Source organism: Dendrobates tinctorius, unplaced genomic scaffold (genome assembly GCF_039654945.1).
Source record: "Dendrobates tinctorius isolate UK_male_01 unplaced genomic scaffold, ASM3965494v1 ptg000135l, whole genome shotgun sequence".
Lineage (NCBI taxonomy): Eukaryota > Metazoa > Chordata > Amphibia > Anura > Dendrobatidae > Dendrobates > Dendrobates tinctorius.
This window is the reverse complement of record NW_027361803.1, coordinates 7035982-7050323: the sequence shown is the minus strand read 5'-3', so window position 1 is coordinate 7050323 and position 14342 is coordinate 7035982. Positions and strand designations below refer to the sequence as shown.

The following is a 14342-nucleotide window of genomic DNA, read 5'->3' as shown; positions in this document are numbered from 1 at the left end:
TGGAATCTTCTGGTTTCATCTGTATATTGTATATATTTGTGTTCTGGGACAGAAAATAGGGGCATATTTTTGGTGCTAAGCCTGACCTACTGATCCCATAGCATTTCTACCTATACGTTGTCTGTCTCAGCTGTTGTAAGAAAAACAGGACCAGAAACAGATGAAAAAACACAAGTGTGACCAGAGCCCAAATTAGCAGACTTGTGGTTTGTGCCCTAAAAAAGGATTCTTAGGTAAAGTGATCTCCTGGCATGGTCACATAGGGCGCAGCGTCTACCCTGCTGTAGGGGGCTCTGAAGGAGGACAGACTCTTGAAGCTTCTGTACTTTTTCTCTTTTTTTTATGTCTTTTGATTGGTAGTAAACTATTACCTTATTGCACTGTGTAAGGCCAAGCCGTTATTTCGGGCTCCTAAGTTATTATTTCCAGCACTGTGTACCCTTGCCCCGTCCAGGGCAGCCCCCCGGTCACTTATATCACATCTGATTTCCAAAGATGGAATGAGTACAGCTCCGGAGCGGAAGCCGAAAGTAAACGCATATGTTTTCTATTGAATTACATGAAGCAGAAACCTGATCTTAATCTAAAGGAGCAATAAAATAGTGTTGTGGAAATTGTGTTTTATAGCATTTTACGCTGTAACCCTTTCAGGACACGTCGCCATTGGATGGTATAGCCGGAGTTGTTAGTTTTTGTGGGTTTAATTCAGGGAAAATATTGTGCCAAAATGGAACAATCGGTTGTGTAAAACGTTTCCTATTACGCGCAGTGATCTGGATGTGAAAAGGGTTGTCTAATGCTTCCCCTGACCATGGCATGCACGTGGTACTGCATTTCAGCTGCACGGTACCGGTGCTGGAATCGGGCGGTCATGTGACTGCAAGTATGTGATTTGCATACTTCCTGCCACATTCCAACTAGACGTGTTAGACCTTACTTATTGCGCTTGTACTGAGCACGTCTAGTCGGCACATGGTCACATGAATGCAAATCGCTTACTTATGGTCACTCGCTCGGCGCCGGAGAATCCTTGCAGCGCGCAGTGCACGTGATGTGAGGATTCTCACGTCTGCTGTCACATCGAGTGACTGCAGACTTGAATCCTAAGGCCCGACAATCCATTTAATGGATCAAATTGCTTGTAAAAAAACATTCATTTCTCAAGAACTGAGGGATATTAGTTCTATAGTTTCTAGTTTTTGCTCTTTGCTGATGTAACCGGCCACCTCTGCAGTCTATCAGAAGTGGCCGTCTCCTAGGCAAAGGTCATGCACTTACAAGCTCTTTTCTGTACAGCTTGTAAGCGCTGCTTGTAAGATGGCCAGATTGCTGGATGCTTCAGTGCCTCTGCGGTCCTCCGATGCAGCGTCAGAGCGTGCACAGTATGGTCCGGTGGTTCAGCCATGCTGCGGTATGACTGTCAGTCTTTTTGAGAACACCGCTGCAGAGCAAGCAGTAAACCGGGAGGAAGACAGAAGGTGAGCGTAACCCTGTAAGGAAGGTTGCCCCAGTAAGATATATGGAAGTCAGGGAGGAGGATGGACCGGAGAGCGTCTTAATCCAGCGTCTCATCCATTTATTACATTTCATGTAGAGGGCTAGCGTGTAATGAGCCCTGCTGCGGCAGGCGGAGATGTTCATGGCTCGGAGCCACTTTCTGAAGCTGGATATGCGCTGAGGAGCTGATTACCATTCTGGATTAATTTCGGAAAGGAGATTGTGGGGAACAGTCCAAAAAATAATGGAGCCTTACGTAATGTATGATGATGGCGGATCTGGCTTATATGGGGTTGTCGAGATAAAGTGAACGCTCCTAGTAGCCAATATCCTAATGCAAGGTCCACGCGTTTCGGGCAGCATGAAGGTGTCAGCGCTTCTATAGGAAGCGATGTTTCTCGCGATCACGCGTCACGTCCTCTTGTGGGTTCTCTCGATTCTCTGTTATATGATGTTCTTGGCAGTGTAAACAGTGGCGAGCGCACAGCAACAAATGGACGCAGCACAGAGCTTGACGCCGGACCCAGACGTAAACATACAGGAGAGGAGACATGTCGGGGAGACGACCTGCAGGATAGCAAATAAAACCGCACTTCATAAACACATTATATTCCTGATAATAGGGATCAGATTAGGTTATACCCGTAGTTGATGGAATAAGGACTTTATCGGTAAACATGCCTCTGATATTGACCAGTTGAGTCACTTTTGGTGTCATTACTGGCAATTATTGCTGATGGCATAAAGATTTAAAGGGGTCGTCCATGACTTTTATATTATTCTTAGAAATGTAGGGGGCTGTTGCAGCTGTTTGTTCCTTGTCCTACTGCCAGATGAACAGTGTACAGAGCTGGACAGCGCAGCTCCATACACCACATAGTGGCTGTTCTCAGGTACTACAGCTCAGATCCCATTTAAATGTAAACTGAACTGCAGTACCTGAGAACGGCTACTACATGGTGTTTGGGGCTGTGCTGTTCCAACCACAGTTAATTTTTGGGCATACTGGGTGTTGAAGCCCCCACCAATCTGATAGTGATTAATGATGACTATCTTAAATATTGATTGACCGATTATCAAAAATTACCCATTGTTTAAATAAGGTTTTTTGTAATAAATGTATTAAAAAAAAATAATTTTAACTTTTCTTTTTTTATCCCCATGTCACAATTGGTATTAAAAAAAAAATTAAAAAAAAATTAAATCTTATAGTTTTCTCATTGGTTTCTGAGGCGTTTTAGTGTCTAGTGTCTTGTGATTTTCAGGAAACACCACATGTACATTATCAGCAATGAACAGACTCACTTTTGTATTGAAGCATCTAATGAGCTTGTGCAGAGATCTTTGTGGTGAGGAGGATTAGGGTCAGCTGTGACACGGCCTATAGTGATTGGTGGATCCTGTGTAATCAGCTGTGTACAGAGATGTTACCTTGTCATTGTAAATCTGCCTCTGCTGATAAGGAGCCTGCTGAAAAATCTTCTTGAAAGGGCAGGGAGTATGAGTCCAAAAAAAAGGCCCAGTGGCCAGTGTGAGGCTGGTTTCACATTTGCGTTAAAACAACGCTGCGCCCTGCGTCGTTAAGCCCCGCCCTGAGCCGGCTCCCTGCCCGCCCCATCCGGGATCACCGCCTACTTTCGCATTTGCACGCATGCGATCGGCGCACCCTATCTTTAGCATAGGGTGCGCAGATCATGCGCTGCCAGTGTGAAAGTAGCGTGCTGCGCACTTTTGACGGTGCGCCGTGCGCGCCGAAATGCAGCATGTTGCATTTCGGCGCGCACGGCGCACCGTCAAAAGTGCGCAGCACGCTACTTTCACACTGGCAGCGCATGATCTGCGCACCCTATGCTAAAGATAGGGTGCGCCGATCGCATGCGTGCAAATGCGAAAGTAGGCGGTGATCCCGGATGGGGCGGGCAGGGAGCCGGCTCAGGGCGGGGCTTAACGACGCAGGGCGCAGCGTTGTTTTAACGCAAATGTGAAACCAGCCTAAAAATTGCAAGATTACATTTTTTTTTTTTAATAAGGATCGTAATATTAAAAAAAAAATGTAACCCAAATTATATGATTAAAACAATAGGTCATTTTCTGATGACAGATTCCCTTTAAGTCCTGGAAAACCATTTCAAATGGTATTTTTTTTTTTTTTTTTCAGACTTTTGAATACTAAATTTGCCTAGTTATGAATTGTCCAGATGCCTCTTCCTATGAGAGCTGTGATAGTGGCTATATTTGTTCTCTCCCTCATTTTCCCTTTAATATAGATTACTGAACAGAGCTGAATGCGTTTTTTGTAATGATTTGAGAGCTGGTAAGATATAGGCTATGCACACCTTCCCAACTATTTTATATTTCTCTAATTTATCTAAGATGAAAATAAATCAACTTTAACTTTTTTTTTTACATTTTGTCAGTTGTTATGCAAATCAGTGGGTCTCCATGGTAACAGACAACAAACAAACCACTTGTAGTCTGATCCTTCAGTCATACTCCCATCTACATGCCCCCTGCTTCTTCCTACAAATGTACCACATGTGTTTCAGGAAGAAGAACGGGTCAACCGATAGAAGAGGAGAATGATTGCAGGGTCAGACTACAAGGGGTTGTTTGTCGTCTGTTACCATGCATACGCAAAGCCGCAACAGACACACAAATAGCAGACGTGGAAGATTCCCTTCTTTATCTCCTTGAACGTTCGATCAAGTGTTCATATGTTTTCAAAGGCAAGAATTGCTATGCAGGACATGTCGGATAGCGGCTTACCTCCCTAAAAACAAAACAAACAGGAATTAAAATTCTAATTGCCCAAAATTGATGAGCGAGCGTGATGGATATAGTGTTTTGTGAGCATGCTCGGGTGTTGTTATCCAAGTATCTCGGGCACGCTCTTCTAATATGTTAAAGTTCCCACTGCTGCATGATTCATGGCTATTAGACAGCCGCAACACATGCAGAGATTGCCTAACCAACAGGCAATCCTCACAAGTGTTGCGGCTGCCTATGCCTGTGTCGGTGCGGAATAGCCCCCCCGTGCCTGTGTCGATGCTGTGTAGCCTTACAGAACCTCTGTCGGTGCAGCATAGTTCTCCGGTGCCTGTGTCGGTGCTGTGTAGCCCCTTTGGTGCCTGTGTCGGTGCTGTCTAGCCCCCCGAAGCCTGTGTCAGTGCTGTGTAGCCCCTCTGGTGCCTGTTTTGATGCTGTGTAGCCCCCCAAAGCCTGTGTCAGTGCTATATAGCCCCTCTGGTGCCTGTGTCAGTGTTGTGTAGCCCCCGATGCCTGTGTCGGTGCTGCATAGCTCCCCCTGGAGCCTGTGTCGGTGTGGCGTAGCCCCCCCCGGTGCCTGTGTCGGTGTGGTGTAGCCCCCCGATGCCTGTGTCGGTGTGGCGTAGCCCCCTGGTGCCTGTGTTGGTGTGGCGTCGCCCCCCCCCCCGATGCCTGTGTCGGCACGGCGTAGCCCCTCGGTGCCTGTGTCGGTGTGGCGTAGCCCCTCAGTGCCTGTGTCGGTGTGGCGTAGCCCCTCGGTGCCTGTGTCGGTGTGGCGTAGCCCCTCGGTGCCTGTGTCGGTGCTGTGTAGCCCCTTTGGTGCCTGTGTCGGTGCTGTCTAGCCCCCCGAAGCCTGTGTCAGTGCTGTGTAGCCCCTCTGGTGCCTGTTTTGATGCTGTGTAGCCCCCCAAAGCCTGTGTCAGTGCTATATAGCCCCTCTGGTGCCTGTGTCAGTGTTGTGTAGCCCCCGATGCCTGTGTCGGTGCTGCATAGCTCCCCCTGGAGCCTGTGTCGGTGTGGCGTAGCCCCCCCCGGTGCCTGTGTCGGTGTATTGTAGCCCCCCGATGCCTGTGTCGGTGTGGCGTAGCCCCCTGGTGCCTGTGTTGGTGTGGCGTCGCCCCCCCCCCCCGATGCCTGTGTCGGTGTGGCGTAGCCCCTCGGTGCCTGTGTCGGTGTGGCGTAGCCCCTCGGTGCCTGTGTCGGTGTGGCGTAGCCCCTCGGTGCCTGTGTAGGAGCAATGTAGCCCCCCGGTGCCTGTATCTGAGCCATATTGGCTCCTTGCCCGTGTGCATGTGCCCTTAGGAGAAAAGACTTAAGTCGCCATGTGAAAAGAGCTCGCTATCATCCATCTGAGTAATTGCTAATTGGTTGTCTTTCTGGTAATGCACATCTGCTGAGCGCTCTGGGAGCTTTTTTCTGGTTACTTGAAATTTCTTTGATGTGAACATACTTTGAGGTGTGAGCCAGAGAGATGTGAATAATGTTATTAGACAGGGAGGCTTCCTGTAAGGCACACGAATTGTGATGACAGATCTACGATGTTCATTTCCTATGATACCCATCACGTATGTTTGGATCAGTAGACCTATGTCAGAAGCCCTTTTGTGTTAGGATTTCCTGTATGGCTTTTTGGATTATCTAGGAGAAGTGTCAGTGGCCCCAATAATTGGTGCAATGTCCGGTTGGTTAGGAATAATAACTCTGCTGTACGTGGTCTTCATTTTCCCTTTAGAACTTGATACACTCGGTCATACTCAGCAGGCCCCAGGAATTCTAACACATTTACTATAATTTTTCATACACAATAGAAGGGAAAACGGTAGTTCCTGACAGTCCTAAAATGAGATCGAAGTCAACAGTATAGGTCAGGAGGCCTGGATTCAGACTTAAGGTTCTAGATATTGGCTTCTGTTTTACACCTTCAACTTCTGGTCTGGGCTCTACTCCCTTCCCCTATCACTGCCGACCCCTTTGCTGTGCTGCACGCTGGGCTTCTAAAGTTGCCTAGCGTGCTTCAATGAAATCATCATCCAAAAGTTCACTTGGAAAAACTTGGTGTCTCAGTAATGATACTGTAATGTGTTCAGTCGCCTTCGATTTGGAGATCACTGTCCAGTTTCTAATGTTGCCATCAACTCCTCAGACACTTTCTACAGTTTGCGTCAGCTGCCTTTTTGACCTGCAGGTTAGCACATCGTTTGCTGTAAGCATAACAAACTGTTATTAGAGACTGTTCTCATTATGCTACAATCTGTTATGGATTCTGCTACCTACATCATAAAGCTTCTTCAGACCTGCTCTTTTCCTCTTCATCTGCTCTCCTGATTTTGTAGCTTCTGGTGCCTCCTGCCTCACTTGTTTGTTTGCTGTCCAGCATAGCATGGTTCCTGGTTCTTACTGTTCCACATGGCTTCCAGCCTACTGTGCTAACTTCCTGGGTTCATGTTTCCAACCTGAATTTTGGCTTCTCGGATCCACCTCAGCAGATGAGCCTTACTGGTGTAAAAGAGAAGATTTGGGAAAGAAAGCGAGAAGTTGTAAGTCAAAAAGGACCTAGTGATGTGTATATAGCACTTGGGTCTTCAAAGGTCAACATTTTTGGAAACATAGTGGTTGGTGTTTCCATATGTGCATGCCTATATGGTATGTACCAAGATCGGAAGTTATCATCTATCCATAGGGTAGTTAATAACCTACTGATTGCTGGAGGTCTCCCTACTGATCAAAAGAACATGGGTCTGTTGTGTACTGTCTGGCGTGCTAGTTGAGCATGCAAACCACTGGTCTGTTCAACTCATGATCTATGGGACTACTGGGGATAGCCTGGTGCAGTGTGACGACTGATATCCTCTATGCTGCGCACATCTCCTTAGTCCTTTGAATCTTGCCCATACTTGCATCGTCTTTGCTTCCTGGGCACGTGCAATGAAGCTGGATACAAGGTCCCTTATCTTATTGGTGCATGAGTGAAATTTACTGGACTGTGGAGAAGATGTAAGCAGTTCAGTGCAAGTCATTCACACCTGGTGGGAGGGGGCACAAGTGCAGCAACTGAGATCGGACTAGTCTGGGTAAGTAGACGTCCCTCTGGACTAGTCCTTCTTAATTTGCATACTGCTAGCACCACTATACAATTTGATTTTGCACGGATAAGGACCATTGCATGGAACATCAAAAATATTATTTTAATGCAAGAAGGTTGTAAAACACAAGGATCTTTTCACAATGCGTTTTTGGAGCAGAAACTGTTAGGTTCCCGCCATCTCTGTCTCCTCCCAGGGACTGAGCACGGCATGCAGGTTTCCTGGGAGAATGCTTAGGGCGCACGCTCCCTGCTTCTTAAAGTGTCCGCGTGCGCTTCTGATTATGTCTCCAGCCAATGGCTGGGAGATATTCACTATTTAAGGCACCTTCCCCAAGTGGGAGGTGCCTTAGCAATGTTCGTATCAGTGAGTTTCCTGTTCCCCAGTTGTAAGGTCCCTGTACCTGTGCGCTCTGTATCTGATCCTGTCCATCCCTTTTACTTGACCCTGTCTTTCCTGCTGTACCTACACCCGAACCAGTCCTGCCTGTGCCTAGTCCTGTTTCTGATCCGCCTGATCTAAAACCTCTGCTCACATCTGTCTATCAGCCGTATCGATCTTGCTAATCAGTTCCTTACTGGTCCTGCTTCCCTGCTCCTTTGGCGGTCGTCTGCTGTAGCTCCTGGGTTTCTCCTGGAGTAGCACTTGGCGTGCACCTGGGCTCAAGTCTGACCGCATCATCAGGGGCTCTAGTGAAGATCCAGGATTTTGCTTAGTTATGCCCCTCTAGTCACTCTCTGGATTGTGGCACATTGGTTCCACAACCACATGCGTAAAAGAAACTCTCCAAATCCTCCACGAAAATTTGTAAATTCTGCTTCGATCATTTTGCAAAAAGTCTGTGTGACCACACCTTAATGGTGGTTTATTTGGAGACCTTAAAGATTCCCTTTTAATAGTTGGATAAGAGCTATGAGAAGACCACATTTGTCTGGTCACCAGTCAACTATATATGGCAGCGACGGCCAACGATAAACCATAGATGGAGTGCATGGTACACAATGGTAAGGTAGTCGGCAGCACGCTGATTCTTCCGTAATAAACTTTCTATTCCCATGACCTCCCGGTTTTATCGATGACCCTTTATGTCACTTCCAACTTTCCATTGATTTATGATCTATCGGAGAAGATACACAAGTTTGCCCCTCTGTATCCGCAGTCTACACTGACCAGAAGTAGAATATAGACTCTCCATGAAATCTAATCCCCTCCATCCGTCTCCTGTCACATTTACGAGCTTTCTCCAAATAGCGACAGGTGGGTTATAAAAACTTCACTTCGCGTCAGATAATGAAGTGACACCAGATAGCTAATTTTATACATCAGACACACGAGCCCTGATTATATGAAGGAGACCCCCACCTCCGAGGACATGCCGAGATGTCAAGAGCTGCATCACAGAAGCAGTTTCTTAAATTACAGAATGACAGCAAGCAGAGATAGTAATAGACAGTACATGAGATTATTATACAGCTGCAAATTAAAAAAGAACTACACATAAAAATAATTTTTAATTCTGGAAAAACTGACTTGTGAAGGAGACCTTATTTGCTCAAACCAGACGCTTATGAGTTCCCCTAGAGCTGCATTCACGATTCTGCTTGCTGATGAAATCCGTACAGACCTTTCTCTGGTCACTTGAGTCCTGGGAAGTGTAGTCCTTACACCTGGCTTTTTTAGACTTGCACGTTATTTCAGAAAGAGTTTTCATCAGTCTCCTTATCATCAGAGGCAGGATTACTATGACCGGTAACACCTCTATACACAGCTGATAACACAGGATCCAACAATCACAATAGGCAATGGCACAGGGGACCATGCTGACATTCCCTTTGCAATGACCTTTGCACATGCTTGTTAGATGCTTGAATACAAAAAACAGGGTCAGAGTCTTTGTTGTGGCTATGTACATGTATTGTTTCCTAAAACAACAGGAAGTTATAGTCTAGAAAAGCCCCAGTGGCCAGTATAAGAATTGCAAGGTTTCTAGTTTTTATTTTTAATGCAGATTGTCATTTGAGGGGAAAAAAAAATTGACAAAAATATTAAAAAGTACATTTCACACAACAAAAAGTGCTAAACAATAGGTCATATGCTGATGAAACTTCCCTTTTAAAGGGATTGTCTAAAATGAGAGCTGAATTACAAGGGAGGATCGTCCATCGCCTGATCGATTCCTCTGTAGCGCTCCTGCAGGTGAAATGTAGTATTGCATGGCGGTCATTCAGAGTGTGAATCTCTGTGCTGATTCCTAAAGAGGTGCCCTGAATGGGGTGAAGCCTTTTTCTCGCTAATGTCCATATGGTTCGATAGGTCATGTAAATCAGGGTTCTTCCCATGAGACTACCGCTTTCATGCGCCAAAAATAAATGTTTTCCTCCAGTTTACATCCGTGGATTGTTATTCTTTCGGCATTATCGGGATGCATTTTTTGTGATTTATCAGACTCGGATACTTGTAGAAATATTAATGGTTCTACATCTGAGATAACGTTGTTATTGGCCTTTTCACGTCAGTTTACCCCGTCTCTATATTTCATCCTTTGCGGTTATTAGTAAGGTGACGGTTCTTCCTGCTGAAGCCGTCGAGGGCTGAAACTGGAGCTCAGAGCTGGGATTTTGCTCATTATAAGTTAAACCATCTAAGCCTGAAATACTTTATCATTCGCAATCAGTTTCCTGACGGCTTCTTGGCAGTTGGACAGATTTCCTGTGTGTATAACATAAAAAGGAATTAACTTCAGTAGGTGCATAGCCGACGTTCCTCAGGCTGCCTCATGGACACGGGAAGTTCTGCATATATTCCTATAGGGAAATTATTCAATAATGGAAATATCACTTAACATTTGAGAACATGGAGGCTCTGACCTCACAAATGGTTCTTCTGGATGAAAGGGCAAAAAGTCACTCAGACAAATCCACAAATCTTGTAGAAATCCTTCCCACAAGAGCGGAGGCCGTTATATCTGTAGAGGAGCTGACCCCTTATTAATTTATATATAGACGGACAATGGAAACTAAGAAAAGCTCATGGAGGGGGCACATACTTTTGTCCATATAGTCCTGGCTATTGAAAGGACTCTGCATTCAGTATAAACTCAGCCCAAGGACAAGAGTAGTGAGGTTTCAAGAAAGAAAAAGGTGTGTTTTTTATTCTAAAAATACAAACAAACAAACTTTAGATAGATGATGGACTGTGGAGACCCCCACCAATCTTGTGAACAGAATTCTGAAATGTCCAGACGAAAGAGAACTCTGTTTATTCTCAATAAGACTGCTGGAGTCAGAGTACAGTGCTCAATTTTTTTCCGTCTGTCCCATATGAAATGAATGGAGCGAGGGGGAGGGTATGTGGATGGTCCTCCACCATTCCATCTCAGTGGTCTGTCCATCCCACCGTAAGTTATCAACCATCTGTGACTAGAGAAAGCTTTACGTAGACTATGAGCTATTAAAAGGTGCTGGGAGATTTCAGCTCTGAAGCCACCAGAATTCTGACTGCAGCTCAGGAATAGAATGCAGATCAGAACCATTTTATGTAGAATAATTTTGTATGTGAACTGTATAATGGTCTTTGCAGGTGGGCTTATCCTTTTAAGCTGGTAAAACACTAAAGGATGTCTAAGCCAAACTAGATTTGGACAGTTTCACACATCTGTGTTTCATGGTCCGTACTCTGACTTCAATGCATACACTGGCCGTGGGTCTCCTAACCTGATAACTGGTAGCTTCTGACTGAGTTTAGGTCAGTAGACCCGCAGACAGTCTGCATTGCCTTCAGCACATGGACAACAAAACTTGATTGTATGAAGGTAGCCTTAGGCCCCTTTCACATATCAGTTTTTTGCCATCAGTCGCAATCCGTCGTTTTTTGAAAAAAATGGATCCGGCGACTGCCGCTGGATCCGTTTTTTTCTCATAGACTTGTATTAGCGACGGATGGCCTCATGTTTCATTCGCCGGATCCGTCAGAAATTCTTTGTCCGGCGGCCGGAGACGACGCACAAAGCAACGATTTTTGCTAGAATGGAAGCCTATGGGCACAGGATCCATCGCTGTCCAACAAATGTCTGACTATGTGCATGTATGGTGGGCTATGTGTGTGGGGGGTCTGCGGGGCTGTGCGTATCTGTGTGGTGGTCTGTGTGGGGCTGTGCGGGGGTCTGTTCGGGGTGTGCGGGGGTCTGTTCGGGGTCTGTGGGGCTGTGCGTGTCTGTGTGGTGGTCTGATCGGGGTATGTGGGTCTGTGCGGGGGTCTGTTTGGGGTATGCGGGGCTGTGCGGGGGTCTGTTCGGGGTATGCGGGGCTGTGCGTGTCTGTGTGGGTGGTCTGTGTGGGGCTGTGCGGGGGTCTGTTCGGGGTCTGCGGGGCTGTGCGTGTCAGTGTGGTGGTCTGTTCGGGGTATGTGGGTCTGTGCGGGGGTATGCGGGGCTGTGCGGGGGTCTGTTCGGGGTATGTGGGTCTGTGCGGGGTGTGCGGGGGTTTGCGGGGCTGTGCTGGGGTCTGTTCGGGGTATGCGGGGCTGTGCGGGGGTATGCGGGGCTGTGCGGGTCTGTGTTGGGGGTCTGTTAGGGGTATGTGGGGGTATGCGTGTGTGTGTTTGTGTATGCAGGCATCGTCTGCATACCCCAAGATCAGACAATAGAGCTGGTGGAGGCGTTGGTCTGCTCCTATCACCAAAATGTACCTTTCAGGTTATCCCTCAAGTACCCTCACTTGTCTTCCCTTCTTTTGAGGTCCATGCCGTCAGACTCTACACCCCCATCTCCATGCAAGTGGCGGTGGTGTATCGTCCTCCCGGCCCCTCCCATCAGTTCCTGGATCATTTTGCCACTTGGCTTCCACATTTTCTCTCCTGTGACATCCCTACCCTCATCATGGAAGATTTCAACATCCCCATTGCTCTTCCCCTCTCCCCATCTGCTACTCACCTTTTATCTCTAACCTCCTCATTTGGCCTTTCGCAGCTTACTAATTCTCCAACGCATGAAGACGGAAACTCCCTCGACTTGGTCTTCTCTCGGCTTTGTGCAGTGGATGATTTTGCAAACTCCCCTCTCCCGCTCTCTGACCACAATCTTCTTTCATTCTCTATACAGAACTGCCAGGCTGCTCAGGTCACCCCCACTGTCCAGACTTATAGAAACATACAGGCCATTAACACCCAGAAACTTCTGAAGAACTTGCAGTCTTCATTGGCCCCTATCTCCTCCCTCTCATGTCCTGATTCTGCATTGAAGCATTACAATGAAACACTTCAAAGTGCCCTGGATGAATTTGCACCCCCTATAAATGGAACGCCACAACACAGACGGCGACAACCCTGGCACACGGTGCAAACACGTTTCCTGCAGCGGTGCTCCAGGTGCGCCGAACGTCTGTGGAGAAAATCCAATCTACACGAAGATTTCATCCATTTTAAGTTTATGCTTAGAACATACAACACTGCCCTTCACCTCTCCAAACAAACCTATTTCAACACCCTCATCACCTCACTGTCCAATAACCCGAAACGTCTCTTTGACACTTTTCATTCTCTACTCAATCCAAGAATACAGGCCCCAACCACGGAGCTCCAAGCTGACGATCTGGCCAATTACTTCAAAGAAAAAATTGACCAGATCCGACAGGAAATTATCTCCAAATCCCCTCATACCATGCACTGTCCTCCCTCCCCCACTGCATCTAACTCACTCTCTGATTTTGAACCAGTCACAGAAGAAGAAGTAAGCAGGCTCCTTGCATCTTCTCGCCCAACTACTTGCACCAGTGACCCATTTCCGTCACATCTCCTCCAGTCCCTTTCCCCTGCTGTCACCCCTCACCTAACTAAAATATTTAACCTCTCTCTCTCTTCTGGTATTTTTCCCTCCTCATTTAAGCATGCCATCATACATCCACTACTTAAAAAACCATCCCTCGACCAAAACTGTGCCGCTAACTATAGACCTGTCTCTAATCTTCCCTTCATCTCTAAACTCCTGGAACGCCTGGTCCACTCCCGTCTTATCCGCTATCTCTCAGAAAACTCTGTTCTCGACCCTCTCCAATCCGGTTTCCGCTCTTTACACTCCACTGAAACTGCCCTCACTAAAGTCTCTAATGATCTGCTAACAGCTAAATCAAATGGTCATTACTCCATGCTAATTCTCTTGGATCTCTCTGCAGCATTCGACACTGTGGATCATCAGCTCCTCCTCACTATGCTCCATTCCATTGGCCTCAAGGACACCGTTCTCTCCTGGTTCTCCTCCTATCTCTCCGACCGCTCCTTTACTGTTTCTTTTGCCGGTTCCTCCTCCTCTCACCTTCCCCTTACTGTTGGGGTTCCTCAAGGATCGGTTCTAGGCCCCCTCCTCTTCTCCTTGTACACTGCCCCTATTGGTCAAACAATCAGTAGATTTGGTTTCCAGTACCATCTCTATGCTGATGACACCCAATTATACGCTTCTTCTCCTGACATCACGCCAGCCTTTCTAGAAAACACTGGCGATTGTCTAAACGCTGTGTCTAATATCATGTCCTCACTATATCTGAAACTGAACCTGTCAAAGACTGAACTCCTGGTGTTTCCTCCCGCTACTAATGTACCTACACCCGACATTGCCATTTCCGTGTGTGGTTCCACTATTACTCCCCAGCAACATGCCCGCTGTCTTGGGGTCATACTTGATTCCGAGCTTTCCTTTGCCCCCCACATTCGATCACTGGCTCGCTCTTGTCATCTGCACCTCAAAAACATTTCTAGAATTCGACCTTTTCTTACTTTTGACTCTGCAAAAACTCTTACTGTTTCTCTTATTCATTCTCGTCTCGACTATTGTAACTCTCTTCTAATCGGTCTCCCTCTTACCAAACTCTCCCCTCTCCAATCTGTCTTGAATGCTGCAGCCAGGATCATATTCCTCACCAATCGTTACACCGATGCCTCTACCTTGTGCCAGTCATTACACTGGCAACCCATCCACTCCAGAATTCAGTATAAACTTATTACCCT

At 46.8% G+C, this 14342-nt stretch overlaps 1 protein-coding gene across 4 annotated transcripts in view; it reads left to right on the top strand.

Moving 5' to 3' along the window:
- PDZD2 (PDZ domain containing 2) overlaps nt 1-14342 on the top strand; it is a 328957-nt gene that overhangs the window by 41706 nt on the left and 272909 nt on the right. The window lies entirely within an intron of this gene.